The 24,606-nt window shown below is 43.5% G+C and overlaps 2 long non-coding RNA genes across 11 annotated transcripts in view; one reads left to right on the top strand and one right to left on the bottom strand.

Annotated features, from left to right (window-relative positions):
* LOC147756953 (uncharacterized) overlaps positions 1 to 24,606 on the top strand; it is a 126,574-nt gene that overhangs the window by 24,508 nt on the left and 77,460 nt on the right. Inside the window, exon 3 of one of the 6 annotated variants that reach the window (XR_015324272.1) lies at positions 20,201 to 20,494. The exons of the other annotated variants lie outside the window; for them this stretch is intronic. This is a non-coding gene — a long non-coding RNA (uncharacterized LOC147756953). Of the gene's footprint in view, positions 1 to 20,200; positions 20,495 to 24,606 lie in introns of those variants that run through there. 6 annotated transcript variants of the gene reach the window in all.
* Positions 5,652 to 22,789, bottom strand: LOC147756954 (uncharacterized). 5 transcript variants are annotated; one of them, XR_015324276.1, is made up of 4 exons: positions 21,902 to 22,789; positions 18,341 to 21,486; positions 17,030 to 17,150; positions 5,652 to 6,703 (listed from the first exon to the last, which is right to left on the bottom strand). It is a non-coding gene; the product is annotated as an uncharacterized LOC147756954 (long non-coding RNA). The 5 variants fall into 5 exon arrangements; XR_015324277.1 differs by having other exon boundaries at positions 17,030 to 21,543; XR_015324275.1 differs by having other exon boundaries at positions 17,030 to 21,486.

Raw genomic sequence — 24,606 nt, 5'->3', positions numbered from 1 at the left:
CAAAACGCATCCGCAACAGTAGTACCAACATCAGCAACGGAACAGTATCCCGAGAGTAAAGTAAGGGCCGGTCAAACATTCGCCTGTATCAGTAAATGAATGAATGAATGAGGAGAAGAGATATCAGTCTGCTTTTGCTACTGTGGGGAGTAGCGAACGTCATGTCCGGCAGTGTGCGTCACCCTAGAGGCCGACTGGGACAAACTCTCGCAGGGAGGCAGTCGAACAGTAAGGAACAGACGATGACCGGCCAGTTCGCACCGTGTGATAATGATTAGCAGCGCTCGCAGGAATGGATACAGGCCAGTGGCCGTACAAGCAGCGGTAGCGACGACATCTTATCTCTTACATCCAAAAAAGCCGGCCGGCCGGCCGACGTCTTCGTCGTTGTCGACTGACATCCCGACGATCAAAAGCTACCGCTGCCGTAGTCGCTGCCTCGATGGATGTCGTGTGAAAAAGAACGGACGGTTCACCTTGTGTACGTTGGCCAAACGGCTGACCAGCCACAGCTGAACATGGCGCTGCTGCGGTGGAAACAGCCCGCTGGTAGACAGGCCGGGTTTGAGCCTCAAGAGAGCTTTGGTCTGATGGGACGAACCGGGATCATCTTATCCGATTATTCTTCCTTCTAACAAAGAGTTTGAGAGACTTCTATAATATATATATATATATATATACGTTATAGATAGAAAGAAACGTTTGTGGGTGGCGCTGTTTGTGGCAGTCCGGCTCGAATCATGCTTGTCTAGTAGCACTAACGGCGGCAACAGTTACGACATAATGCTTGTAATAGTTGTGGCGGCGAAGCCGCTGTCTGCGTTAAATGAACGAAACGATTAGAAAGTCTTGCGAGCTGGTCGTTTGGAGCATTTGCGGTTTCTGCTGCTGGCTTCGTGGAAAATGATGCATTGTTGTCCCTGTCGCGCTTGCTGCTGCTGCTGCTGCTGCTATTGGTGGCGCACAACATTGAGGCACTCGAAGTTGATAGAAGTTTTGCCAGCTCACCTAAATGGCAAACGGCGAGAGGGGCAAGAGGGTTAGGCATGACTCAACGGTGGACACGGCATGAGATAAACAGAGCGAGGGGGCGAGGCACCATAAATGTAAACAGCAGAAAATATTCGGACTATTACCTGTGTTTTGCAATTACCCAGATATCATATGCGTTTCTTTTGTCACTTCACTTTACTATACTATATTCCACAATAGTAACGATTAGTCCACAGATAGCAGACTCTGAATCATACTAAATCATATTCAATTACGATCATTAACGTCGTTGTGACAACAGATGTGTGGTGGTCAGGCGAGAAATGGGCTAATTTAACTGCGTTTCGCTTTTGAAGGCTTCGCCCGTAACCGCGGCTGCTGTCGGCTACGTTAATACCCCATAGCTTGTCTTCTTATTCTGGTAATTTGAACAGGAGAAAAAGAACGATTTGATACTGTTTTCAGCCATGTCAAGCTTTTTTTTTTTTTTTTTTTTTTTTTCGACCGATATAAACTGACTAACAATTTGCACTATTTCTTGGCCCCATTGTATATGATAGATTTACTTCCCATGCACGCAGTAAATTATCCAGTAATTTATGTTACTGCTTTCACTTTAGTTGTACGAAACATAGAATGATTCGCTTGCAGTAATCTATCTGATAAAATTAAAAGAGAATGAGCATATATACAATATACCCGCGGGCACAAGAAGCGGGGTGTCAGTGGCCGTCTTTTCTAAAACAATGAACACCTTATGTCATATTGAATCAGGAAACATGCTTCATCGTCGTTCTAAATTTAAGAAAGGCACGTTTTCCTCACTGGAACGCTCGGCCAGCTGTTCTAGTAGGATATCACGGGTTAAGTGGTCAAACGAGAGGAAAGAAACAAAGGTGTAATATCTTCTATAAGAAATAAAGGCCTACACTATTAGGCAAACACCTTTATCAACCTCCCGCTAGCAGCGTGGCACGTACTGTTATTTTCATTATCAGACTGCGGACCTTCTCAACGTCAATCATGTCTCATTTTAAGTGCGTCTCCTCTAGCGAATTGATATACATAGAATGTATTTATTTATGTAAATGTACGTTCTGCTATAAAGGAAATAGCTTTCCATAAGGTCTTCGCTGACGAAATCTGGCTGCAGGCCATAGTTGAAGATGTACTCTATTCTTGGAAGGGGACATTTCTTCGAATGAGGACCGGGAAAGCTTCAAAGCCCACACCAACCTATCTAAACAGCGATGTTAACTCCGTAGAAATGTCTTGTTTCTTCGTAAGACGAGGTTAACAAGAACGATACACAAGATTATAGGACGGACTACAACATAATCTGTAAATCTGTGTATATCGTTTACTACAATTACCAAAACGAGTAAACTTCGTACACAGTAAGAGCTTGATTTTCGTTCTAAGAACTTCTATGTTTTTCAAAAAGACCTGGATCCCTAATTATCTATTATTCTAACTTAGCCTTGACCGACGACCCAACTGCCTTACGCTCAGCAACGCACTTATCCTTCCGGCTAATGAGATCGCGCAAAGAACTGAACGCATTACCTAGGGCGGCCTAATTTGAGCACAAACACTGCGAATTTCTCATAGGCCAGACGTGCGCTCAGATGACGCCCTTTTCCCCTGAGTGATCCTATGGTGATATGCCCTAGTTCCCATCCCATCATCCGCAGTGATGTGTCAACCGAACTGTTTGTTTGACTACCCTGGCAGTTATAGGGGTGAGCCTGCCGCTTGTGGGTAAGCCGTTGTAATAGAGGCGATAGTGACAGAGCAGGTAGCAGAAATAGAACCAGCGATTGCCCATATTGAAGCAGGTGTTTTATCAACGGCGTCAATATTGTTGTTGTCGCTATTCGTCGCTGCCGCGATTGAGGTAACTAATGTTGCCATGAAGCAAAACGCTGGCTGGCTCTGCAGGTCCACGAGTTAGTGGCCATTGAGTTTATTTGATGTTTATGCGTTCGTTGAAGCGTTTTTAATCGAAGCCGTATAATGAAATACGAGCTGCAGCGGGAGGCGGTAAAGCGACTTCATGAGCTCAGCCATGTTCTGTGTCCTTATTTGATTCGATGGCTGAATAAAAAGACAACTGAGGTAGTTGGAGGAGGGACGAACGGACGAGAGTCAAGGCAAAAGGCTGCTCCCAAAATAGACGCAATGCTACTAACGGTGTTCACGTTCTGTGTGCTTTTTAGGATTCCGCTAGTCAACAAATCGACAGAGTAGGAAAACCTACAAACGCCTATGGATACAGCGACGTGTTATGAATATAGCGTATATTGAAATGGACGTGCCGCTATGAGAATTGATAACGACGACCGAGAACAGACAACAGTAGTGAGGTTTTCTATTTCGCTTCATACCGACACTAACGCGAGTCGAATAATGTGTCTACTTGCATAAAAAAAACAAAAAAAAAAAAAAAAAAACTATTCAATTTTTTGTTTTGTATGGAATAAAATGTTATTGTGCGAAATAAACTCCAACGTGTAGGCACTCCCACCATAAGTGACCTGATTGGAGCTGTCAAAGCTCGTTATTTATCCCTCAATTCCGCAATAGATTTCGCGCACTTCACTAGTCGTATTCCGTAATATTTGAGTACAAGTTCTCACCTTGTAGCAAGTAAGTCTTGAAACCTTTGTCGCTTGTCAATCTATATTGATGAAGTTCTTATTCTCGTATCACCTTCGTCTTGAACTTTTACCTCTACCATAACAAAATACCCGGATTAGCATAGATTCCGCTGATAGTCGCGCCACTTTATAAGCCGTGTTAAAATTATAGCTTCAGATTGAGGACGCGGAAGTTCTGATACGTGTGTAGACGATTCTGAAGGGGACAATTGAAGAATTATGACTGGTATGTTAGGCAATATCAGAATTTTCAGTAATGCGCCAAGGTTATAAAACTTTTTATCTAATCCGCGAAAGGATATTATCTCCCGCGATCTTTTTTGAAGTGATTGACCCGTGTCCACCGTGGGTTTCGACGATCAAGTACACAGCCGGGCACATCCGGTCCACGCAGCAGCCCCGTCCAGAATGGTACTAAGTAGTCTTTGTTTCGCTGGTTGTCCGGTAGACAGCGACTCACTGGAATCGAGGCTGATAATTCGGATTCCACTTGCCCGCTCGCTTGCAACAGTCGTATGGTGGTATTGCATTCTGGGTACGATTTCAACAACATACAGATTGAATCGGCTTCTTGTTCAGCTCCTGTAGCGTTTCAATTATGAGTCGTCAAGTTACATATGAGGCGCGCGGATTGACGATTGTTATCGGACAGATATTATAGCAAACCACGTGCTGCCTACTAGCCGAGCTCGCTCCGCCACTGAGACTACCTTTTACCAAAATTCAAACACCATTGTATTATATAATATAATACGATAGCTAGCGATCCATACTACGATAGTTTGCTTCCATGCTTAATTGGTGACGTAGATTTTAGGTGGCGTTCCGCTATACGAATCAGATCAACTGCCACCACCGCTGCCATTAGCAATAAATAGTGTGTGTATTTAAATTTAATATATATATATATATATAGATACATATATATATACATATACATGTAGAGACATATATATATATGTAGAATTGAATCATTCGTCTCACCGTATTATCTATGAGGCCACTCGAGCATTCATACATATGATATTAAATATAGGAATAGCAGTATGATGTATTTATCATATCATAGCGCTATCAGTGCGCGCGGTTATGTTGAATAAGTTACACATGTGTACCTTTCTCTCGTATGGGCCTAAGTTTTCATGTTATGCCGACCGGCTATGAAGCAACGCCTTCATTCATGACATCAAATCTGAATGTAAGGAAATTTCGAAGGAGAAGGGAAAAAACAGAACACTATTAACCTCATTTAAATTACTAGATAAAGTGTTGATGATCGACTATTTGTCGCGGATTCCGTTTCTATAAGTGGAAGCATTGTTTCTCGAAGCATTCACAATTATATTTGATCGTATGCTTCAAGGGCATAATTGGCATCGGTGTCGTCTGATCGAGGACCGTGCCGTATCTTTTATAAATACTATTTTGTTGAATCTACTGCTTTATTTTCGTATAAGATATTTGTACGTTTCTCAACTGGAGTTTGGGGAGCTGTGCTGAATCGTTGTCTGGGGAAAGCAGAAATGGAACACGAGCGAATGCCTCTCTTCGACGGTTTCCTACAAACCGCAATAGCCACGACGAAGGCAGCTACGACAGTCACAACCAATCAGGTTAAACATACGAATATAGGTGTTGGTATAGGCACCAAGTAGTCGTAGTTGGCGTCGACTTTTGGAACGATCGACCTTATCTATCTTCTTTTGCAGCTCTATCTCGTCAAAATCGACTCGTTGATCAATTCAATGAGTATTTGCGTTTGTGTACCATATCGTTGTCTGAGCTGTAACTTGCAAACCAAGGCTTCTGTGTCCATAATCGCTGAACAACTGATTGCTGTCTTTTTTATTGCTAATTGAAATCTAGCAATTCAGCAATAACGCATCACTCATGAAGAACTCTATGCGATTGTAGATTAGGCAAACGTTGGAGAACCAACGCGTTTATAGATACCGGCAGAAATATATGAGGTCTCCTAAACAATAAATACAATTTCCACCCTTTGCGTCCGTCCAGTTTATTATCTGTCACATCTTCTAGTGATGATTATTTTAAGGATTCGCGTAAGTATTTTATGCCTCGTTGGCGAGCCGTGAGGAGTCTTTCGTTCAGGACAACGTTATGTACCAGATCCTGGTGACGTCCTCGATTTTGCGATAGGTGTAAAATATATTACTAAGAAAAACGTAAGAACAACACACACACATTTGGAATATATTAAATATGGATTCAGTTGCATTTCAAGTAACATTTTACCTACGTAATTACGATAAAAGTGCAAACATCTCTTGTTTTACGTTAAGCACTTCTACAAATAACGTTAGCGTTGTCCAGTCGATCGCGACGATGCTGGTTAATTAGCCTGAATGCCGCCCGCTAAACTAAATATTTTATTTATTATATTTGAATTTTTAGGACGAGAGCTAACAACAAATAAACAGCGTAACCATTTGTTACAGTTAGTTACCTCAGGCTGTTCTGACACTACGTACGAAAGTCAAAGACATCTCAAAAAAATCTCTTCAATTATTTAAACATTAAGAGAATATATTAAAGCAACGTTCAACGTACTAATGAAATAATCTTGCCTAGAGAGGGCCGCATGTGCAATATTACCCCAGAAAATTGACTACAATAAAAATAGATGCATAAGCCGCATCGACTGTAGTTGGCGGGGGCGGATTACAGGGTCTATTTAGGAGCATCATTTTGCCTGCTCTTTTTGAAATTGTCTTCGCCTTTTCTACTTGCTAGCAGCCGCTGGCCCTTCCTTTTTTCGTCCTTCTCCTTCTTTTCTATCGTATTGTATCCCTAAGCCAATCTAATCTAACGTCGTTATCGTCGCCGGGATGTTCGCAGTCTGTCCACTTTATCCGCTCACTTCCTTCGCTTTCTTCGAATGATCTTCTTCTTCGTCCTTTGCTCATTCGTAGTCTTCTGCTTCATCTCGATTGATACGTATCGATTTAACGGCGCGTCTATAATCCCTATCTGACCGACGGCCAAGTGATGTAGAGCTGTCTGTCTGTCTCGGCTGCATGGCTGGTCGTCTGGAAGGAAAGAAAAAAAAAGAACGACGGTGAAGAATGAAGGGGAAACGTGGTCTCAAAATCAGTGAGGGGAAAGGCGTAGAATGAGAGCTCCTTCGAGTAGTAATGGGGAGGTCAACAAGCTGGAACGGAAGCGAGTCAGTGTTGGGGATGTGAGGATGGTAAGAGAACTAGTAGCGAAGAAGAATCGCGCGAGGAGAAGATATCGAGGAAGAAAAACGCATGGTAGTCTTGCCGGTTTCCCCTATCGGCAGCTTCTGCTGCTGTAATTCTTTGCCAACGACAAAATATACAAAAGCTGAGTTTACCTGAGAAAAACGAGAACTATGACCGCCTGAAGCGCTTTGCACTTAAAAGCACGGACTACTTAAGTTGCTGTTAGCGAGAACAGCAACTGCTGCCGCTACTACCTTTGCGATCCTAGTTGCTGTTCAAAGTGGTCACATACGTCCGTGGCATCGGCGGTACATGTTATGCTTTTGATGCCGACGCTAACCAGGGTACTTGATGTCATCTTACAAGCTATCTGGCAAGCAACTTCGGTAAGATGGCTAGCTCAAATCATATTGTAGCCGAATCATTGTAGCCATGAGTTCTCATCGGCATGTTCTGCAACTTAACGTACGGTTGTAGGCACAGGGTCGTCGGATCTAGTTGACGTCAGGGAAGACTTAGTCGACTTGGCGATCAACCATTTCATTCAAGTTTGCCTCGACTGATTGGCCTGTCAAAGGAATACAGCTACGATCAGGCCATGCACGTGAGCTGCTTTTATGTAGTTGTACTCTTAAATAAGAAACACAGTTAAGCGAATCCGAATTGACCGTCCTGGGCCGATGCTGGAACGATACGGAATCGATGGGATTGACAGTACTAAGAGTGAAAACGAAGTCAGGTCGTGGTGGCGCGACTTTATGAGAGAGCTACTATCAATGGGTACACCCAACCCAGTTAACAGCGTGATCTCTATCTATAGAGAGGAAAATTGTCAAATAACATTAACAAATAACACACTGGTAAAAATGTTTGCTGATTTTAAATGGTTTACCTGATAAGGTATCTGTAATACGTATTTCATATACACTCAGCATTCTCTGACAAAAATCCTTCCCTTATCAACTGCTATAAAAAAAAAAACAGGTGCTCCAACAAATTGCTTTGCACACGTTAACGGTCACTATCGCGAATACTGCAGAAACTCACGTAGTTAGGACGACACGTAATGTATCGGTGTACATACATTATTTTTTCCCTCGACCTCAACAAAAGCAATCATTACTTAGGATATCTAACGAAAACAAAATATATAATCCCTCCGTAAAAATTAATACGTGCTTGCGGCACTATATAGAGAGGATATCCCTCTGCTAATTATTAACACTGTTTACCACTACCTATAGGCGCAAACTCATGAGATTCAATTTGCTACAAGAAAGAAATAGCTTTTGCGGTAAAACTCAGGCACGACAATGCATCAGTCAGAATGCGACGTCAAACTATGAGTATGCGAGGCCTCAGAACGACCCCACAGACGTGGTTATCCTAGTACAGAGTACTAGCGGGTGCAGTCTAAATAGAATGTGAATATGACCGTTATAACATCGCGGTTTGAATAAACAATTCTATCTGTATCGCTACGTCTACGTAAATAGCGTCTGCATTATATATTCACATACATAAACTGTGTCAAATACAAAATGTTAGAGGGCTAAAATTTGTCAACGACCGATCAATGGATATCAGAGGAATCTGCGTATCGAAAAGGAAAGAGGATTAAATACAGAAAAAAATTACTGTTACAAAAACGCGTCACAATAATGTCCTGTGAAAAAAAAAAAAAACGAACGATTTTTATACACTTTTACGACTGAAGATATCCAACTGATGACGATGCTTACATTTAATCATGAGCGGGATACCCAGGAGAGGAACCCAGTCAACTGTTACCAGCAGCTGCTGGTTTACGACCATCAAGTGGGTGAGCAGCTCAGGACGGCGTGTAACGTCTGGACAATTGTGACACTTTTCAATATTTTACAGAGACAAATTTCGAACAATGTTATTCGTATTGATGTTGTGGTATCATTATTGTCAATGCTCCTAGCAAAGGTGGTGGTAGTAGTAGTAGCTTCTGTAGTTAGGGTTTATGCGGCGATTGCCGCTGTTACAACATTTGCAAATAGAGCGACTTCATTACGAAACGCAATGCCAGCTGCGTCGGAGTATTACGGATCAAGTCGCTTGTTCGGACGGCCAGTTTACCCTGGGGCGAATAAATCGACTATGAGTAAATTAAATAGGTGCCGAAGTAAATCAATCTCAAGCTCGTTGTGGAAAACGAGAGCGGAAATTACCTACAATATAGGGTCGCGGGAGCATCAAGATGATGTTGTTACTGCTGTGAAAAGAACAACAACGGGTGGCCGTAGCTGTATTAGATGCCATATATATGGTATTGCAGTAGTTATAGTTAAATGTGTGGAGAGAAAAAGAGATAGACATATGTACATACACTGCGACAGAAGTGGTCTTAGTTGTGGGCCGCGATATCACCATCATCATTGTGACCAACGTCGTTCCAATCGCCATGGTCGTCGTGTAATTTCACTGAATTCAATTCAGTTCCGTTGACGTTGTATGTTTAGTGAAGCAGTAGCAGCTTTCTATATACTGGACGAGAGCAGTTTTGCCGGCCCGATTTTCCTCGACCATCAGCCTAGATCTAGTTCAAATGGATCCTCTTTTTGCTGAACCTTCTGTGAATTCGTGCTTTGACGTTACGTGAAATAGGTTAGGACAAAAATACTTACTCCTCGTGCGTATAGACAACAAACAGGGGACCTTCACAGCCCAGAACGTAATGCGGGCGGTAAAGAAGATGCCGCTATTGTAAGCGCCGCTAGATGGCGCTAGCGATGGTCGCTAGGGGGTAGTCGCTAGGGGCCACGCCAGAGCGACTGAAAACGCCTGTAGAAAACGCTAGGATCGATCACTTGACAGTAACCATATCACAAAAACACGCTGGAAATTGCGGCTAGGCTAGTTTATGCTGGGTAAGTCACAGTATGCAACGCCAAGTCATGAAGTCAAGCCAGATCGGATCAGCTTATTTGGCCAACAGTCCGGTTCTGCTGTGGACAATACCACTGAGGGCGTCTGAATTGTACGAAAAAAATCCACAGGGGATCAGACGGAGAGGAGGCGTCGGGGTTGGGGTGATTGTGGCAGCGGTACAGGATACTATTGCCGAATTCAATAAGTAATCGGCGCAAGTCTAGCCGCGGAGACGTAACCAGCCGAAGCGACGGCAGAACCAACTTTGGGGCAATCGCAAGAGTTCAAACGTAGAGCGAAAACAACAACACAACAATTTGTGTTCAATAGAAGCGGTCATGGCGGCGTCGGTGGCAGCAGAGGCGCTGCTGGGGCGGTAACTCCTGCTTTTGCAACGATTAAGGTAGTAGTAGTAGCAGCTCTCCCCTGGCATACCTCTAGCCCCAGAGGCAGTAGCGCCCTATCCTAGTATTATGGCAGGCTGACAGTCGGTTGCATTGGAACCCCGGCGGCGTCAACAGTACGCAATGAAGGCAACCAGGCTGTTTGTGATCTTTGTCTCAGTACGGCATCGGAACATTATTGGAAAATCTACCAGTCAGTACCAGTTATACTGGTAGTAATAGTGGCAGTATAAGAAGAAGCAACAATTGTAGCCGAAGGGCTATTGCAGCCTAGCTCAGTGACGGCCTAGCTGGTAGTTGAATTTATAAGAACCTATCTCGTTGCAACCAAAGTGCAAGTAGTGGTAAGGAAAAGAATAGTAAAAGTAATAATAATAGCACCAGCTATAGGCTTAACAGTGCCATCGTTACGTTGCTGTACAACAAATAAGTGGCCACGAGCAGTTCACTTTCGGGGTGAGCTATGCCTTGTCGGTCCCCGGCGCCACCGACGCACCATTTGGCGTTTGTCCCTCCGCCTCCCGTCGTTTCAGACTAGCAATAGCTTTCTAAGACTGTCTCAGGGTACGGCCTACGCACATTCCGTCTACCCGTTGTCTATTAGGCTGTGAGATGGGAATCAGGGAATGGAACAGTGGATACAGAGTGAGCACTATGAAAACTGGAAATAGGAAGGCTCCGTCGAGCGACCCCTGAGTAGCGCTAACAGCTGTAGCAGCTCCACCTTCACAGTTCGACCTTGTCTAACCATGTTGTGTTCAGTGTGTCTTTGTACAAACGTTTGAATTGGGTCTGTTGTGCGCAGGGGGTGACAGCGGCGGCGTTCGCAGCGCCTGGAGCAACAAGACAGACTGTCCAGCGAATAAATTCTGTTTGCTGCTTTGTAGCCGGTGCAATCACTAGCTCCCACTGTTACCAATGTGACCCTATGTAATCTTCTAGCCTTGAACAATTTCTGTAACGAAAAAAACAGACAGGGTATCGATAAAGCAAAGGGGTGACCGAGCTAGCCAGTTTGAAGGAGGGGCTGGGGGATTCTGTAGAGGGTTCTGTCCGACTTCTGAGATAGGCTTTGGTTGTTTGACCTACATTTATATCCGAATGCTGGGGATGCTTGGAATGAAGTAAATGTCAGAAAGTTGTAATGCATATACTGTAGGAAATTATGACATTGGATAGTAATATTTGTTCACTATTTGGTGCTGCATAATTACAAATATTCAGGAAGTTATGCAAACCTTATTGGAAATCAACAGAAGTTTCTAGGGTGGCCTTCCGTTCAGTCAATTCGTCCTCACTCACCCACTATTCGGTCGATGATAGTGGCATTTATTTAGGACAAGGAAAAAAGCAAATAAAAAAAAAATAACCATTTTGACCCAAATATTTCTAAACTGCGTTAGAACATAAGCTACCCTATTCGAATATGTACTCACAGAACAGGAAATGAGCTCTCTAAACTTAAAGACCACCGAGATGAAAACGTGGCGTAGGCGCGCTTGTTTTCGTGCGGAGGGCCAGTCGTTTAAAGCGATGCTTAAAAACAATATTGGACGTAAAATTCCAAACGTTTTCTAAATCGAAGGAAAAGATTACTTATTAAACAGTTAAATTTCGAGAAATTTTCCGTGGGGCTCGCGTTTCAGGGTACCCCGTATATCATATGTGTTATTTTTTTTTTTACCTATCCCTATGCGAATAAGAGGACATTCATTTAGGAAAATTGTACTTCCGTTTCCCAACTTCTTACGACTGCACCGAATGGAGGAACCGCAATCGTGAGATTGTAACTCCTCGCCTATATCTTCTCACTAAGTTTCCAAAATTATAAGACGTGTTCTTTCTTCTAGTCATGTTAGTACTTACATAGATAGAGCTCTAACACAAACTATATACACGACCCGTTTCCATGCTCATGAATGTTCTTTATTAGTGTGTATGATGAAAATGCATACCTGTTTTGAAACTACAAACACCTGCCTAATTTAATCATCGTGTATATGTGAAAGGACAGGCTGGCTCCTTTTCCTAACTAGAAATGCACACCTACAGACCTGGTGTATCCATCTACTGGAGGTTGGCCTTTTTTCTCCATTCGAACTTTTTAAATTTGTTAAAACTTGCAAGCTAACTTTAGAATAACTTTCAAGTAGACCAGTATCAAGGCGAGTGACTACGAGCGCCGCACGGCGCGTCGCTTGCGTATAGTATTGTTTATACTAGAAGAACGAGTCTTCGTCCAATACACCAGCTTGCTTTATTTATCTAACAGTGAAAATAAGCTATACATCTTTCATAAGCTCGTGAATTTCCAATTTCAGTCGTTTGAGTTCACCTTTGCAGCGCATAAGCCGTTCTTTCTCAGAAGGATTATTGCCTGAGTGTAAAGTAAGATAATTAGCAGGTATCGTGAAGATCAGTGATGCTTCATAGGAGCACGTGTGTAAACAAATATTAACTTCTACAAAAGCCATCAGTATTGTTATCAGCCGCGGTAGTGTTTAATGTCGAATAGTCCACAGCCACTCGCGTCTGTTGCTGGGCGCTTCGCTTCGTCTGCTTAAAGCTGACGCCAAGGTCATCTCGGCAATTTGAGTTGCTCTTCACGTCGCCTCTTTCTTTTTCTCTTAGATTTGACTCTCGCTCTCCAAACGTCATCATACCGCCTATGGCAATGGCCATCGTGGCGAGCAGCTCGTAATGTCTCAAAAAGAACAAAAATCAACATATGTAATTTTGCCGCTTTTACTCTCGAAAATGCGTCCATCGTTTCTGATCACCCTTCTGCCAACAATGTATTCGATATGATCTGGTATGCTTGCCCCGTATACTTAACGACTATTACTCTCCATAAGGGCGGTTTTTCACGTCTTGGAGTGTTTTCAAAAACCAGAATTGATTAATCTCGTGTTCTTGGCTCGATCGAATAAAGATGACGTTGTGTTCTACTATACGTAATGAAGTAATTCCAAAAGCGTCCATTCGCTTGCAGACAAACGGGAACTACTTTTTGGCGCCTTTTTGCGCAGTCGATCTATTAAATTCTAATATTATTCCCATGCTTACATACAGCAGCCGAGCTCGTTTTGCCTGCCACGAGCTCGGCTGCTGTATGTAATACTGCTTTTCGAAATCTATTTCGTTCCTCCATATTCGATTGTGGTCACATTCACTAGCGGTCTATTGACGCTCCTTCCTTAGCTGTCATCGAGCGAAGTGCCCTCAATGTAGCCTAATACTTTAGAAACTATTCGTTTATATCGTCGAACTATCTGCATTTCGTTGCCCTCGTTAGATCCTCATTGGAGTCGACCCGGTTCCGAGGAAGGAAGCTAGTTACTTGCTTATCGTTTTGATATGCTACTTCTGATTGTGCCCGCCTGAGACATAACTGTGTCTGTTCTGTATTACCTATCTGGCCAGCCCGTGGCCCTTGTTGACTTTCTCAAGCCTGTTACTGTCTTTCTGTATGCCAAGGCCCATCTCTCTGTGTGCTTGTCTATTTAGATGGATGCAACACCCAGGGTCAAGAAACAAAGCTGTCTAATCATACCATGTGGTGCAGCGCGAAATATCGCAGTGTTCTATTAGGACTCTTGTTGCAATAGCTCTTGCATACTGTTACTGCCTTTAATGTCGCTGTTGTGGATGTGTTTGTTGTCATTGTCGTCGACCCAGATTTAGACTAGTGTTCTCGTTATTCCTGCAGCCTCGTAGTTCGAGCGTGGCCCCCATTGCTTGATAGACCTGCACTGTTGCCACAGCTTATAGTTTTCGCTAGTGACGATCACAAACTCTAAATAATCTACTTCAGGTTACGACATCTTATTGCGAATAATATGTGCACGTTTTCTTTATCAATACGTTTAACGCAGACGACATCAAGGATCAATGAGGGCTTCGATTTTCGTTGCGATCAATTTTTTTCCCGTTTAGATGCTAAACTTTGCATGAGGCAAAGCATTACTGAAATCCTAATTCAATAATAATCAATTAAACTACTTGATAGGAGAAAATAAGAGTAGTAACTAATTATACTATAATTAATGAAATCTTTTTTGGCACAAAAGGGTGCTGTAGATCGACGTCAAACAGGATCGTTCACCTAATGGCTAGGTCGACTGAGCATTTTACAGGTGACGACTAGTTTAGAAATACTACTGGAAACTAGAAAATAAACGCCTTATTAAACGAAATTATATATTGATATCTGAATAGGATGTAGCTAAGCTTAATATCTACGGATAAGCTTAGAAGACATAATAGTAATCTTTGTTTCTAGGTGTCTTAGTGCTGCCGTTGGTTGGGGGTGCACAGGCATAGAAAATTCCAGGTCCATGTAGCCAGTTGTAACGATTAGGGGCCGTCAAGAAGATAAACCCATTTCGTAAGACTTGTTAATAGTCGCCATGCGGATATGCTTGCGGTCGATTTACGAGTCCCACAGCAAGTCAAGGAAACAAATTCCCTTTGCAGCTGATGACGGCTTTTGGTCCGTCAAACCTATGGGGGCAATCCCGACGAATAAGATCTTGATACCATTTGCGACAATACTGAAAATAACAAATTTGTCCTGCGTACGACCTGTCTACTCTTGGTTAGCCTTAAATGCCAGTTGTTTAAAGTCCCGTGACTTTTTCGTAGCAAATCTCAGTATATATGCACATTTGAGAAAGAGGGCTGTCCAAATGAACCGAAAATGTTCATGTAAAGTAGTAACACTTTCGATTTATACGGTATTTATCCAGTAGTATAGAACTATAGTGGTGAAAGAATTTAGGTGCGCAACAATAACTAGGGAGGGTGACAAAAAAACGTATCGACCTCGTTATGTCTTTTGAACGTGGTCAGTTCTAAGCGCGGGCTTAGACCCACTGCCCCTTTTAAGGCATTTACAACTACTTTTTAATTTCAGGTATAATAATATGTGCAGGAACTAAGCAAGCATCCTAACAGAAAAGCCGTATCAGAACTGGTTTTGTAAGCGTCGCTACTGAACCCTTCCAGCCTAGCTCAGCTTCTAAACCAGCAGCAGGGACACGATCCTAATTGAAGTCTGTGTGCAGCAACAAATGAGCGCTTTTAATTAGTATCTGTATATGTGAAATGCATAACGCTGTGCAAAATTGTTGGCTGGCGTAACTATGAACGGGAAGGGTACTTCTAAATCTACTGTATTTATTGCAGTTCACTGAATTTAGGGCTGACAAAAGACTTGAGTATTTGGTCAGCCTCATTCTTGGCCGATGTTCCCTTCGCTGATCTATCAACGCAGGCAGCATGTTATACAAAACAGACGCTGACGGCCTGAACTGAGCGGTAAAAGCAGCACTAGGAGAAATAGGGAAAGGACAAAGAGGCATCTATTGGCTAAAGGGCAGTCGCGATTGCTCCATCCATCCACCATTAGTTGCCCCGTCGATATTTGGTCAAGCCGAACCAAACAAAAAAGAAGGTGGCTTAAGCAAAAGAATCAGCTCGGCCAGTTTCCTACATATCATGGTTCATGACATGGTCCTTTAGCATACACACAGACTCCACTCTCAAGTCACCACGTCCGCGATGAGTTGTTCGCAGACGGTGACGACGACGGCCGCTCTATCCAGAAATGTATTCATAACGTTCGTTTGCCCCAGTAACAAAGAATTAGAAGGTTTTTTTGAACAAAAAAGGACAATCTAGAACGATCCTTTGTCTCAGGTTATCGCTCTATACAAGTGAAGCTGAACAAGCCAAGTCTGATCGTAATAATGTTTGCTACCCTCCCACAGCAAGTCGCACGGCTCGACCCACATTCTTCCCGAAGCAGAGTGCATCCGAGAAAAGGCAACACCATCCCACAACTAGTAGAATCAGAACAACAGCTGTGTTAGACAAGACAAGAAAACTGGGTTTAGCGGGACTGACGACCTCCTTTGACGACTGCTTGGATCTTCGTCCGGTGATGCTGCTATGGCTGTTAGGATGCTAACGGTCTTCTAACACGGCCGCATCTTTTTCTCGCTTTCTCGTTCCCTCTCTGGTTTGCTCTCCTTGTCTCCCTTCACAACCCTCCCTCCCCCGGGGCATTTAACCATCTGGGTTAAGGTGGGCTTTAAGATTTAAATCCGAGAGGGTGAAGGCCAGCCGAAGAGCCAGTTTCTTCGTCAAGAATGGGACGAGCCAAGAGCAGAAGTAGGAAATGAAAAGAATGACCCGAATGAAACATGAACAGCACCAGAAGTCTCAGGGGTTACAGCGGCGACGTTGGTTAGTGGCTGCAGTAACAGCGCCAACCCGAGCCGAAGAGGCGATCGGCAGTTTTCGATGGCTTCAGGTTATAGCCCGATAACACTCTAGTCATGATGACTCACGAATAATTCTTCTACTGTTGTCTGAGCCAGTGCTAGCTAGGTCTATCATGGCGAACATAGATGCTACTACCTGTCCGTGCCTCCAGCTCGGTGTCATTGCTGCCATCGCCGCATCTCTTCAGCCAGCAAAAATATGTAGGCTATCGCTGCAAAACTCAAGAAAAGAAAATTGACAGAGAAGCCTCCGGCGGCAGCAGCAGTGATCGCTATGTCCATCATCACAAGCTAAAGCATTAACTGTAGGTTTCAAGGACTATGGGTTTCGAGGAGACGTTTGGTGTATAGGCAGGAAGGGCTAAACGGTGGAGAAATATGTGATGCACATTGGTTCAACGCTTCGATCGAGGAAAGAAAAAGAAAGACAGAATTTATATACGTATATATATATATATATATATAGAGCGAGAGAGAAATGGAGGATGGAGGAGGCACACAGGATAGAACTGTCGCTCTTTGACGAAGAACTTCTACATCGGAAAACATGCTGATGCTGGCGAAGCGGAAATCGGCCGTACTGTTAGCGTCTTGTTGCGCACAGAACGCCGCTGTCCGACGTAACAGGAGCAGCGGCACCGAAGTGATTCGAGTCCTCAGGAACGAAGAATCAGTCGGCCGAAACGTCATTGAAGAAGATAACTAAAACGGAAAAGCATACCGATGCTGAAAGTGACTCGAGCAAAGAGTAAATTGCGTCGGCGTTTAGTCAACAAAGTAAGACGCCGAGACATAAGGAAAAATCAATCACAGTACTGCTAACGAAAGCGACAGCAACAGTAGTAGCAGGTGACGGCGATCGAATACAATCACGCTCTCTTTCTATTGAAAGTGAACTTATTCTCCTTATTTTCATGTATTCAAGGTGTACGTAATAAGTTATAAAGATGTAAAAATAAATGCCACAAACGAGTTTGTCTAGCTTCTTACCACTTGCCAATATATTCGACTGTCACTGTGATTTTTCGCGCCAGAAAATATTTTTTTCGTTTACTAGCCCGAATATTAGTTACTGCCGGCTAAATGTACAGCGAAAATTAAGTATGGAACAGGATCCTATAGGATCGGTGAATAAATAGGTTCGAGCGCGGTTGGACAAACGGCACACACAGCAACCATTAGAGCCTATTTACTCAAAACGATATAAATGTCCAAATTCGGCTTTAACGGTCTCTGTTTGACGGATTTGCATTTCCATTTTCTGATTAAAATACAACTTCTCTTATTAAGACACAAAATATTTTACGAGCGGTGCTGCTGGCCGTCAAGACCGCCTGAGTGGGCTCAGTGGACGACACCGGCGAGTGCTTACATTCATACAGACTGTATCTACCTAATAATCAATTGCGGTGCCAACTGCATCACGAAACTGCCACTGCAAAATGCAGTTTAAAATTTACTTTGTTGACTCATCGGTGCGCTGGGGGCAATCATTGTTATTCCTTCCTATTAACGATTACTGCAATTTCTATAGCAGCCATTATTATAATTTAATAGGGTTAGACATAAACTTGCAAACAATATCACATAGACATTGTAAGTAATGGCGTTTTATCAAATTCACCTTGAATGTAACACAAATGGCATCGTGAACGTCCACATTCTGTCTATTACTATTTATTGTAAAAGAGGTTTTGTAAAACAACTGCATTTGGCGGCGACTAGCTCCGTTTATCGTTGTTATTAATGTGTTTCGTTATTTATTGAATTTATTAGAAAAAAAAAAAAAAAGCGGTTTCCTCGATCGGATGAGAGACGAGAATTATGACGACCCGCCTTTATTTTATGCTAATTGAAATATTACATATTAACATGATGTAAAAATATTGTACTTAGCCTGCGTGGCGGTCATTTCCCGAATCTCTTCCGGCTGAAACTGGCAACGAACAGAATGCCGTTATGCACTGACAGGGCCCTGTATCACACATGGATGAACGCTTTAATGCTAAAGCGAAAATGCTCCACTCAGTCATAGATACACAACTGGTTTTATATGAGCCTTTTGGGTTTCTAGTCGAGCTTAGTGTCGGTGGCCTGATCGGCTATCCCTAATCGTCTGCCATTGACCGAGAGGTAAAAGATAATTAAAGACATATTATGTCACTGCGATTTGAGATAATACCACTACCATAAAGTATTTGCTGTCGCTGTGGGCTATTTTTATGTCATAAGGGGTATATGCTTGATAGTGCGATGGTAGGCAGATAGCTTTGCACGAATTCAAGTAACGCTTCGTTCGTTATCCCAATTGAATGGCTTATTGTGGAACTTCTATAATGACGAACTTATTTTGCAGTTAAACGTAACGCTGTTCAAGTTACTTTCTGCGCTGATTAGTTATCATCTAGGTTTCGACGAGTTGACTGCCACGTGTACACGAATTTTTCTAATACGAAACCCCGTATTTCACTTAGCTTTTAGAATATGCGCCTAAAAAGTGGGCACGACATGGCATCAGTACGCACTCTGACTAACAGTCAAACCTATCTTTGGATTTGTAGCTGTTTATGCTAAACAATCTTCTAGACCTTTTGTAGACTAGCAAAGTATACTAGCGTGATGTTGATTGCAACTCTCATAGATTACCGTTTTTGTTCAAAGAGGTTTAGCGTCTTCTTGGACAAGACCTGGGCGCCATTGTTCCGTGGATGGATGCCAACATTTGCTCAATTTACGTTATTTATAGTAAAACGTCCAAGTTACAGTCAAAAATTAGTTGATAGCGTAAAACGTAACAGTATCTACAATTTGAATTATTTTCTCCTATTGAAACAGTATTCTCAACGCGATCTAATACGATCATGAGCTGAAATTTTACCACTTGTATAGCTCAATTAGCTTTTCTGAAGGCGGAATCCTAATTTATACAGTCATATTTATAGATGGGATCCATCTAGTGTCGAAGCTAACAGTTCACTAGGTCCTCTAAAAACGTAAAACTTATCTTACGGTTTCTAGACACATTCAACTTATGATAGTTATGTGTAAAAAGGTTATCAATGCGAACGGCATTCGTCCACACATTTCCTCTGGCTTTGTCCGGCCTGTCAACGACTTTTTTCTCGCCCGTCACTTTACCATCTCGACCCATAATGCTTATTTCAGCGGATCTATTTTTAACATCGTCTGCTGCCAAACGCCTGTTGCGCGGCGAATCTGACACGAACGAGTATCACAAGCGGATGCTGGCTGCTGTTGCGATACGAAAGTTGTTTGACTCCTTCTGCGAAACCGCAAGGCGGCTAACGTCGATAGACGGACACGCAATGATCGGGCAGCAACACAGATTCAATAACAACAGAAAAAAAGCCGCATCGAACACTTAGTCGACCGTTCTTCTGTCAGCTTCTGCATCTGCTGCCACAGCTACTGCCGCTGAGATGCTGGCTATCAGTAGATCAACGGCAACACCACGTAACCCACCACCGTAGCCACAGCAGCAGCGTCATGGCAATAATTATATTGCCATGTATATATACATATATCTATACCGCAATAAAAGCTTATAGCTATATCAGAATTTGATAGAGTATGAATACAGCGGCTTGGGCCGAAGTGGAATGGCTGCCGTCAGTCAAATGCTCCGGAAGAAGCTATAGAAACGGAATATTATAATCTAGCCCCAAAAACAATACCTCGAACAGCGTTAACAGAATATAGCAATAATAACAGTAACAGCGCCAACATTTCAGAAGAGCTTCAACGGTGCCGCGAAAAACAGTAGCAGTAATGGCACAATGGCCACAACGTCAATAGCAATAGGCAACTAAGGATTATTCTTTCATCCGTCTGTACGAAGAGCACCCTTCCGATGCCATCGCCGTTCAGGAGCAGACACGTCCGATTCTAGATTGGATCTGATGATGACTAGGCCGACCAACAACGACGACGACGACGACGACGACTCAGGCTAAGAAACATCAAATACACTCTTATCGAATTATTCAATAAACAGTTGGGCGTTATTTTTTTTACTTTCTCTCTAATCTTCTGTTGTTTTTAATTTGTCAGCTCTCTTCCACTGGTTTCCTGAAGTTTTGTCCAAAATGCAAACGAGGACGCGTAAAATCAGCGCACTGAATAAAGACAAATGCATCAATATATTGTACAACATTACATGTTACTTTTCTTTAGCAGGTCCACTTTCTGCCAGGCGTCGTTACAGGTCACGATACTTGTGGGTGGCAAGTCCAGAGCATTTGTTTGCAATTTGCTGAGCCTTCCAGGCAATTCATCTCAAGTCTATCTGTTGCCCATATAAACTATTTTCATTTTCTTCTTTTAGTTAGTCAATTCACCATTGAGTACCTTGTCTGCTGCCTGTTGAGAATCTGTCATACAATTGCATAATAAAGGTCTCTCTCTCTATGATCTCCAATGGAAGTTATTACCTACCATATTCAAACGAATACATTGTCATAACGCGTAGAACGAATCACCCTGTGATCTGTTACAACCGTTCTAAGCGATTGCTGACACATTATGACCAACTAATAACTAGTTACTAACGCAGCCTTCATGTAAAAGTGACTACCGAAATACTGATTCCTTCGCTATCACGCTTTGTCGCCCTTCACACGCAAAAGTCGGTTAAACATATGGCCACTTCTTTCTGTTCCTGAGTCATACCATTAACGTTATCTAATGAGCGTATACATGCACAGTGTTAGACAGACAAGTCTACAGGTGTCGAAAACTAGCGTTGAGCTGCATGCAGATGACATACGTATGTGTGTTCCTGTATAGCAGCTAGCGAGACGAATTCGCAAACAATCTAGCCAAGATCAACGACTCCAACTACACGAAGTGCTTCTCCGTTAGAAGACACAATGCGGAAAGTCAACCCCTGGGTTAGTCGATGCGCTCGACGAGGTCTAACGGTTCTTCCATTAAAATGTAGAGTAACATAAGAATATATACCTTCCCGGTGTTTCTGTCGTACTTATCATCGTTTCTTATTTTGTTTGTACGCTGCATGCTGTAACGTGGAAACCATAAGACAAATAACAAGCAGCAACAGGAACACGGTGAGAATCTGCAAACATTGGTTAGTTCGTAAGTTATAGATGTGTGCTTAGGTGTACTTACGGGAGCTTACTGGCCACAGCAGTGACGAATCCGGTCGTTGGCTGACAACACAGTGGCAGGTAACTTATAATAAGCAAATAAGTGTGAATTTCTTTTTTTTTTGTTGAGGCGACAGCCTAGAGTGGAGACAACGTTAGAGCGAGGTCGAATTGTCCTAGCTAACTCTCAAAGCTTAACATTATTGAGGACGTGCCACAACCAGGACGATCTCACATGTGGTTACTACGCGTCTATAGATCACATTAATGAATATACATACACATTTATATTATACGTACACGTATACATGATATTAACACACTTACCGGGAACTTGGGATTAGAAGGCCTTCAGTTCTAATCTAGTTGGGCGCAAGCAAATGGATGAGGTCCTCAATTTGTTGTTTTTTTTGTTTCTCGGTGCTTGCCGTAAAGTGACAAGCTTGGGATTGAAGACTGTCGACTCGCAAAATCGGGGGTCCTGTGATACGGCGAGGTATTGCAGATTCCACGAAGCCAGTAGTTATAGCAGGGAAATTGATATTACTTTTCTTTACTTGCGTTTATTTTCTTCTTTTCGTTATTTTAATGAGATGATTAGGTGTTCACGACTGGTGTGCGTAATGGCATATACTACGCGAATATAATCACCCTGCTTTGGGGTACTGTTCCTGGATTCTATCTTACGTACCATATGTATTAACACTTTCGATCAAGTTTAGGCACATAATGGGCAGCACATATCGTTTGAATGGATGGATTGGTCAGCAGATCAGCACCACTAGCAAACAATAGTATCTATCTCGACGAACGTCACCAATGGCAAGAGCAAATTTGAGATCAGCTCCCCGTTACGTGGTCACCCCGGCTTTTCTCGGCTCAACTGGCCGTCTGCTACAGTAGAAGAATACGACGGGGTGTGTTTGATGTAACGCTACGACAGTTCCAAATGCAAAAGTCGAAATATATTTAGCGGGCAGGGTGACATGTCAAATGTTCCCACAGAGCAAACCGTTGTTATTGGTGGTAGAAGGCCCGTTACCACCAGCAACGGTAGCGCCTGCGTCGCCGTGGTAACATCTTGCTTCGCATTGCATCGCATCGCATCATGGCGTTGTCGTTCTTGTCGTCGCTGCCTGCCGGCGTTAGACCCTGCCAGATAAGTGTGTATATGTATATATAGTGGTTGATGTATTTTAGTACAAAGCTTGTTTTGCCGCCACAGCCGTCCCCAGCCCACGCCGGCTTCTGACGTTTTTAGCTGCAGCAGCAGCGGCGGCGGCTTATTACTTAACTTTCATTATTATTAATGTTTTATCCTTTTCGTAGTCGTTGTTTTTTTTCCCTGCTGTTCTCTGACTTACCTCTGCTTCCTTATATTCTTGGGAAATTGATTGTTCCTTCCATTTCTACAGAACGGCACCTGCGGTAGCAGCTGCGGGACTTTTGTGCGCTAGATCAGAGATACTTATTCGTCGTACTGTGAGCCGCAGCGGTTTTGCCGCGCCGGCTGGACAGGCAAGCTACAACGCGCGATCTGGCTGGGAACTTTGCCGTCATCTCCGCCGTTGTGCTCTATACGATCTATCGTGTAATAATAATAATTTTTTCGTTGCCTGGGCTGACCCCTCTGTACATGATAGCGCTACGGCTATCGTTGTCTCAAGCTACGACGCTCGCTGCATGCTGAATCCGTCTGTTAACGGATGAGTACTGTGTATTGCCTTCTTCCTCGTCGTCACCGGCGGCGCTAACAGTGTTATTGTTGTTGTATTCTAAATAATTCTGCTAAATAGCCGTAATGGTCCGTAACGTGATCGAAACGTGTCTGAAGCGACAGCAATGGCGGATCTGGTTGGGTCTGACGGGTACTGATGCCACCGCTGAAGCTATCGTAACCTAGTGAGAGTCGGTCGCCTGTTGTTTCGACCGTTTGTTGCTAACACCGAAGCCGCTCTGTACTCGTCGTTCGTTCTGATAAAACGGCAATAACAACAATATCGTTCTGCAAGGGCATTGATATACCACCGGGAACAGACAGATGAAGTCTGGTGCTTTCGTTGCGTCCCACACATTTATTCTCTGTGCCCCTATCAGATAACAGCGGAACGAACGCGGGCAAACCATTCGATAAATAACAGCAGTAGTAACAACCACACATGAGGAAAAAATAATCTGCACAGTAGTGATTCAGCTTTGTGGAACGAGGATAGAGCTATGGAAATTATTTTAATGATTTAATTGGAGAAAAAATGACCTTCCGTAGAACAACGATGCTTATACGTATACGCCTTTGGCTGGCTACTTTCGCTCGGCCAGTTCCGCTTTCCACAGTCACAACAGCAGCAGCTTCCGTAGCAGCGTAGATGAAAGCAGCAATGTTAGCAATCTACATAACACACACGGATAGCTACCCGATAGACAACGGGAGATTGACCGTACCGCCAGCCGCCATCTTGTTGTCACTGTAGTCGTCTCCGCAATTGTTTTTGATGGCGCAAAGCTGTAGCGCAGGTTGATGCGCAATGTTATGTCTGTGGTATAGTATCGGCTGACTAGTTCTTTGGCTGCCGGCTGAAGACGGTGAGAGCTGGTCGATTTCATTGATGCATCGAAAGTAAATGAACTGAAGGGAACCCTGTCGCAACAGCCTGCCAGCGATCAGGCCATTCGCTAACGAGCGGTAGAATCGAATTGACATGCTGCTGTTGTTAGCCGTTTGTTACCACCACCGTCGCTGCTGCGGGCGGCCGGCGGGCCGGCAAGGGAGCTCTGCGGGCCGCTCGTGCAGCCACTTCTCAACAGCGGCAGCAGCCAAAGCTGCAACAGCAATAACAAACTGAACACAGTAATAACCATTACAGCGCAACTGCACTAGTGATAATAGAAACTAACGGTCGTCGCGGCCTACGGGTCGGCCACGGCCGTAACCTGCTAGACTGCCAGTCGCCGCCACCGCCGCTAAGAGCAACAACAACGGCGGCGTCGTTGGTGATGTATGCTAACATTCACGGCTTGGCTTTCCTAAGCTA

Source organism: Varroa destructor, unplaced genomic scaffold, assembly GCF_002443255.2.
Source record: "Varroa destructor unplaced genomic scaffold, Vdes_3.0 BEIS01000003.1, whole genome shotgun sequence".
Classification (NCBI taxonomy): Eukaryota; Metazoa; Arthropoda; class Arachnida; order Mesostigmata; family Varroidae; genus Varroa; species Varroa destructor.
Note: the sequence above shows the minus strand (reverse complement) of the source record. Positions and strands in the feature narration are given on the sequence as shown.